We start from the raw sequence: 6,701 nt of genomic DNA on the forward strand, positions 1-6,701 counted from the left end.
TTACTAGCAACAGTTTCATGAAGGGGACCCTTATTTTTTAACTTTTTATTAACTTTTCCACATGGTGTAGGAATAAAGACGCCCTGAGCGTCGGCACCCAAGAAAAATCTCAGGTGTCATTGTAGACAATACACTGAAATCTGCCAAAAAAAGCAAACTGGATGCTAAGAATTATTAAGAAAAAGGGATGGTGAATAAGACTGTGAAAATATTATAATGCCTCTGTATTGCTCCATGGTGCAACCTCGCCTTGAGTACTACGTTCAGTTCTGGTTGCCGTATCGCAAAAAAGATGTAGAAGAATTCTAAAAAGCTCAAAGAAGAATAACCAAACTGACCCATATGAGGAAAGGCTAAAGTAGGCTTGGAAAAGAGATGGTCACCTTTCTTTGAACCTTTTCACGTGCTACTACATCTCTTTGGAAATACGATGACCAGCATTGCACACAGCACTCAAGGTGAGGTTTCATCATAGAGCAATACAGATTGTCTGTGCCCCGCTCTGCATCACCCACACGTTGCCCATGCTAGCGGACTCTGGTCTGCCTACTTTGTTCTAAAATAGTGACTGACAGCTGGATGTGCTGTGTACAACTAAAAGCGCTTCCCCTTTAAGGGCTGACACCAAAGTTCAACCTCCAGCTCCTTGTGTAGGTGACCTCAGGATGCCCCACCCTTCCACTCACAGATGCACAAAGGTCCCCATGTAGCCATCTGAGTAATACATTAAAGGCTTCTAATGAGCATGCCAGGCGATGCACAGCTCCAGAGCAGCCGTAAGATCTGATCTAGGTTTTATGTCCATGCTGGAGCTGCTGGAGGGAAATAGGTAGCTGCAAAGGCTGCCTATTTGTGTTTCCTGTCTTTCCCCTCCTGACCCCCTCCCAACAAAAGATCTCTTAAATATTCCCTGTAAACCCCAACACCCCCCCTAAGCAAAAGAACACTGGTGATCCAGTGGACTTCCTCCTACCCTCCATTGTGGTCTACTACTACTATTTGACATTTATAGAGCGCTACTAGGGTTACGCAGCGCTGTACAATAAACAAAGAATGACGGTCCCTGCTCGAAGGAGCTTAAAATCTAGAGGACAAGACGGACAAGGAGAGCAGACAAGCAATAATTGGAGTAGACAATCAATAGTTGGAACAGTCTAGGTTACTAGGTACAATGTTAGGTTCCGAAAGCGACATTGAAGAAGTGGGTTTTGAGTAGAGATTTGAAGATGGACAGTGAGGGTGCTTGGCGTATGGGCACAGGGAGTCTGTTCCAGGTATAGGGTGAGGCGAGGCAGAAGGGGCGGAGCCTAGAATTGGCGGTGGTGGAGAAGGGTACTGAGAGGAGGGATTTGCCTTGTGATCGGAGGTTACGGGTAGGTTACGGCTAGTTACCACACACATACATATACCCATGGACCTTGGATTTGCAGGAGGGCAGGAGCAATGCTCCCTGCCTCTAGCCCCCTCCCAGTGCATCCCACAATGCACCAGGTGGGAGCTGAGCCCAGAGGCAAGACGGAGGTGGCGTTGCTTCTGCCCTCCTGTGGATCTAAAGGGAGTTTTTAAGAGATCTTGGGGGGGAGGGGGCAGGTGGGAGGCAGTGCACTGGAGCACTAGGGGTAAGCTGTGAAATGCATTTGACAGCTTCTAGTCGCAAACAGCGATCTATGCACAAAAGGGGCTCTGTGTACCTCATTTGCATGTTGCTGTTTTTGAGCCGGTAACTTTCCAGTAACAGCCGTATTTATCAGGTTCCGCTCTGCATTGCCCCTCAGTGCTTTGTTGGTCTCTGCAGTGTTTGGGCTGCGTCTTTCACTCCACCTCAGTGCAAAAGCTCTTGGACTGTCTTTTTAAGAGGTAGATCTAGTAGTAATATTGCCACTGCAGTACTGTTTAACCCTCCAGTGCCCAGGGATGCAGCGGTTGCACAGCAGACTGGAGTTTTCATGGAGGCCAGTGAAGCCAGATGGAGTTGTTTGTTTTTCATTGTCAGTTGAAAGAAATGTCCTAGACTAGGATGGAAGGAGAATAACTTTGCATAGGGGAAATGGACGTATAAGTTTGTCCATTTAAAAATATGCACTGAACACTTTGTAAAATACATATAACCCTACTGAAGAAATGTAGGTATTTGATGCTGAGTACAACACCTAAGGCTATTTTGTAAATGAATGTTTAAAAAAGGGGGGGGAAGCGCTGCATTTAAGTAAGGCAACATACCTGCGTAGGATGTGATTTCTCTATTTGCACGTCTGTGGCACCAAATTGCTAACTTTGTTTTCCCTGGGGAGGGGAGGTAAGGAAGCCCTGTCCTCATTTCCTCCCCACCAGCAAACACAGAGTCAGCCAGGATTAGCTGAGAGTCTCGAAGCAGCTGTAAGTGCCAGAGGATAAAAGTTCGGCTGTAAACGCTGCCATCCTAAAATCAGGAGGGGCACCTGTACTTTGAAGGATGGCCTTCGACCTGCCTCGAAATCTGTACAGAGAAGCAGCACCTTTTCTGAGATCACTACATCTTTGTTTATGCAATGCACAATCTCCCTCCCCCATAATATCAAGGGGAAATCTTGAGATGTGCTGCTACTCAAATTGTACAGATCCTGTGTTCTCCTTTGCTTAAACAATATATAATACATTGGAGAAAAAAAAACCCATCTTCCAAAGCACAGGGTTGGACCTGGAAACTCTGTAGGCTGAGCACGTCCCAATGTGCTGCAGGGAAACACCCCAAGTAGGACATTAAAACGGCTAAATCAATATTTATTGAAAGTCAGCAAAGCTCTTGAGCTGGAACAAGACTGTGTTAAGATATTGCTTCTTGAAGGGCAAGGCCCTCTGCTAACAGATTTGTTTAATGTCTCAATTTCTTTTTAAGTTAGTACCTTTATACCTCCACATGCAACTAGGAAGCCTTCCTGCCCATAGGAGGTAAACTGCTGTGGAAGCTTTGAGCTGCTCTAGATGTCATCAGGAAATGAATTGTCTCTCCTGAACAGAAAAAGAGCAGAAACATTTACCTGGACATCACATAAAAGTCACTTTTGATCGAGGCAGATCATTGCGGACTCATAACTATTCTTCTGAATTGAAAAACTAAACCACCAAATGGCAACCAACTGTCCAAAGGTTTATGAGCTAAATGCTACAGCTTTACAGTGATTTGGTTTTCACGGGTCCATTTCTAGATCCACATTACACCGGAGTCAAAACTGGAAACAAAACAAAATGTGGAAATCAATCTACTGCCAATTCCTGATTTGTTCCATAGTAAGTCATAAATGACAGCAGTCTGCCCAATGGTGATTTGTCTATTTTGGGTAGACACACATCCAAATTCCCAGCTGGAACCCAACACGTTCCCTCTGCAACACTACAAGCTCACCCCTTTTTGGACCTTCTCAAGCCCTGCGACTGTATCGGCATCCTCACCTATCCCTTGCTCCGGTCACTTTCATATCTGATTTCTGTTAGAAATACCTACCCAGCCGAGACCAGAGGCACAGCTTATGTGGTGCATGAAGATATCTTTGATGCCAAGAATGCTTGTGATCACTTGTCAGGATTCAACGTATGTAACAGATACTTGGTTGTCTTATACTACAATGCAAACAGGGCTTTCCAGAAAATGGATACCAAGAAAAAAGAGGAACAGCTCAAACTGCTAAAAGAAAAATATGGGATCAACACAGATCCACCCAAATGAGTTTGGAACTTTTTGTGTGCTTTTTTTTTTTTAATTTAAGAAAAATAAAAGATGGTTTAGGAAGACCTGAAAAAAAAAAAAAAAAGAAATACCTACCCAGCTGCACCTCCCTCCTCCCCAACAATCTGTGCTTGACATGTCCTGTTCGTAATTTTACTGCCTCTTCAGTTGCAGAAACCCTCTCCTTTTCTCTACTCTCACAGCCTTTCGCTTGACAACCAAGTAGAATCTTGGAACAAGGCCTTAAATGCCACCTATAACCTAACCAGGGCCCGTGGGAGAGACACCTCACCCCTAGCCCATGCTGGGTGGAGGTTTTTTTTCTTCCCCATAAGCTCCATTCTGCCTCTTTCCTCCCCTTCCCTTAGGGATCTCAGGCAGCAGATAAGCAGCCTGGTCACACTGGTCCTTTCCTCTCTTTCCATGCCTAGTTTTCCCATAGCCCAGATCTGCCTCCTTTCCTCCCCAAGAATAGGGGGCGAGAGTGAGGTGACCAGGATTAGTCACCCTATCCTGAGCCTTCGACTACTGAACTACCAAACACAAATCTTATCAACCTCCTCCAATTCCCATGATCACAAGTCAGCCACAGCACAACACCGTTCCAGAACTGAACCTGGGCACTATCCAGTGTGTTTTTTTTCTAGTGAAAAAGGTGCTGGTACTCAAATGCCAGGCCATTCTTCAGGGGTGGGGTGATCACTGAGGGACCCACCCCACAATAGCCAGGCCCCCTGCAACCAGTCACAGAATCTATGACAAGGCAGAATTGGTGTGTTGAGCTTGAGCTCTTTCATTAAAACTTGGGGACCATGGGTCAATTTTAGCAGACAATGAAAAAGGTGCCGGTACTAAGTACTCCCACATACCCCCCTCAAAAAAAGCCCTGGCACTATCACTGCTGGTGAAGGGCTGGTGCTGTGGGTTTGTCTCAGGAGTAGGAGTTGTGTTTTGGACCGGGAGGGGGTGTATACGAATGTCAGACTCTATCCCACTATGGGGTTGCAGGAGTGGTGATGGGGTCACCTCAGTGATGCAGGAACAAGAGTGAGTTTTACAGATTTATCTTTGCTCCAAGGCTACAGAACTGAGGGAAGGGGCAAGAGAGAGTGATGAAAGGATTGGAGTGAGGGATGGGGAACACCCCGCTGCTCCCCCCCACCGGGCAGATAGTTACATAGTAACATAGTAGATGATGGCAGAAAAAGACCTGCACGGTCCACCCAGTCTGCCCAACAAGATAAACTCACATGTGCCATTTTTTGTGTATACCTTACCTTGATTTGTACCTGTCTTTTTCAGGGCACAGACCGTATAAGTCTGCCCAGCACTATCCCCGCCTCCCAACCACCAGCCCCGCCTCCCACACCCGGCTCTGGCACAGACCGTATAAGTCTGCCCAGCACTATCCCTGCCTCCCAACCACCAGCTCTGGCACAGACCGTATAAGTCTGCCCAGCGCTATCCCCGCCTCCCAACCACCAGCCCTGCCTCCCACCACCGGCTATGAAATGAGGAAAGCAGGATTTTTTTAGGGTGTCACCAATGTTTCCTCTAAGGATTGGCCCGGTGTGTGCAAAAAGTTTTTCATGTGAGCAACAATTTTTCAATTCCATTATTAGCAATGCATTTCTGTATATAGCACAAAAAAACCCTGTAAAATCTGTGAGCGACACTCCTAAAATGTATGTGAAATCGCTCATGTGCTCTACTTAGAGGGAACATTGCTTGTGCTGCCCCTGGGAGCCCTAACCACTGCCTCCCTCTCTCCTCAGCATTTCTGGTCCCCTGACTCCTCCCCATTCAACTGCCTCAGCAATTTGAAATGACCTATGGGAACCAGTGTATTAAAGTAATACCATTACCTTTCAGGATGGTGGCTATCTACCCTTTTTCCTCTAGGGCAGGCCTTGGGCCTCCACAGCCCAATTCAGTTTCATGCATGAGATCTTTGCAAATTTATCTCATGTGTATTTATTATCGTATACTACTATGAGATCTCCCTTATTCCAATCCAGGCACAATCTAATGCCTAACTATCAATAACATGACTGCTGCTCACTTGATTAGGCTATTTAAACCACAGCATATATTGTCTTTAATGTACTAATGTACAGCACCTCATCCTTTATAAGTCTGGGGGCTGTTTAAAATTGTGCCTGGTAATGGGTCTGTGGTCCTTCCACTCTGTGGTCTTGCGTTTTTTTTTCATTGTACTCTGTACTGACATAAGTGGGTAACTTATGACCTTTGTTTACCGGGGGTTAAGTTTAGCAAAGCCCAAATTCTAGCTTCTTAGTTTTTGCAGCAGAATCCACTCGCTTAGGCGTCTGTAGTAGGGCTACCAGAAAGCACCGCTGATGGGTCAGACACTTCAGAATTAGGGACTGGGGCAATGGAAACACCTATGGTATCACGGAGCAGTGCTTCTGAACCCTCTCCCGGAGGCCCACCTAGCCAGTTGGGTTTTCAGGATTGCCACAATGCCATACCACAGGTAGCCTTTATATCCTGAAACCCCAACTGGCTAGGAGTGTCTCCAGGAGAAGGCTGACAAGCACTGGCAAACAACACTTCTAGAAAAGCAAGATCAGGCTTGGCAGCAGTTTGTAGTAGGCGAAGGGAACATTGTCTCCCCCCACCCCCTCCAAAAAATGTTATAGCTGTTAATACTGGAAGGGTCTGTACCTACTCAGTTCCAATATGACTTCATACCCTCTGCCCCATTGTACACCCCAGTTCTGTAGAAATCCTGACACGCTGGAGCTACATTTACAAGAGGAAAGGGTTCATTAATTCTAGGAACAAGTACAAAATGTCTCTTGTGGCTGTGAACTCAGCTGCAGTCATAAAACCAATATCGGGGAAACGCAGGAGCAGGATCTGAGTTGATGAACGCTGAATGAATTAAGAGCACATGGTATGAGCGCAGAGAGGGTGTGGTGAGAGTCTGCATCCGAGTGAACCGGATGGTAGTGAGGATCAGCGTTAAGTCTTG

This window comes from Microcaecilia unicolor, chromosome 5, assembly GCF_901765095.1.
Source record: "Microcaecilia unicolor chromosome 5, aMicUni1.1, whole genome shotgun sequence".
Lineage (NCBI taxonomy): Eukaryota > Metazoa > Chordata > Amphibia > Gymnophiona > Siphonopidae > Microcaecilia > Microcaecilia unicolor.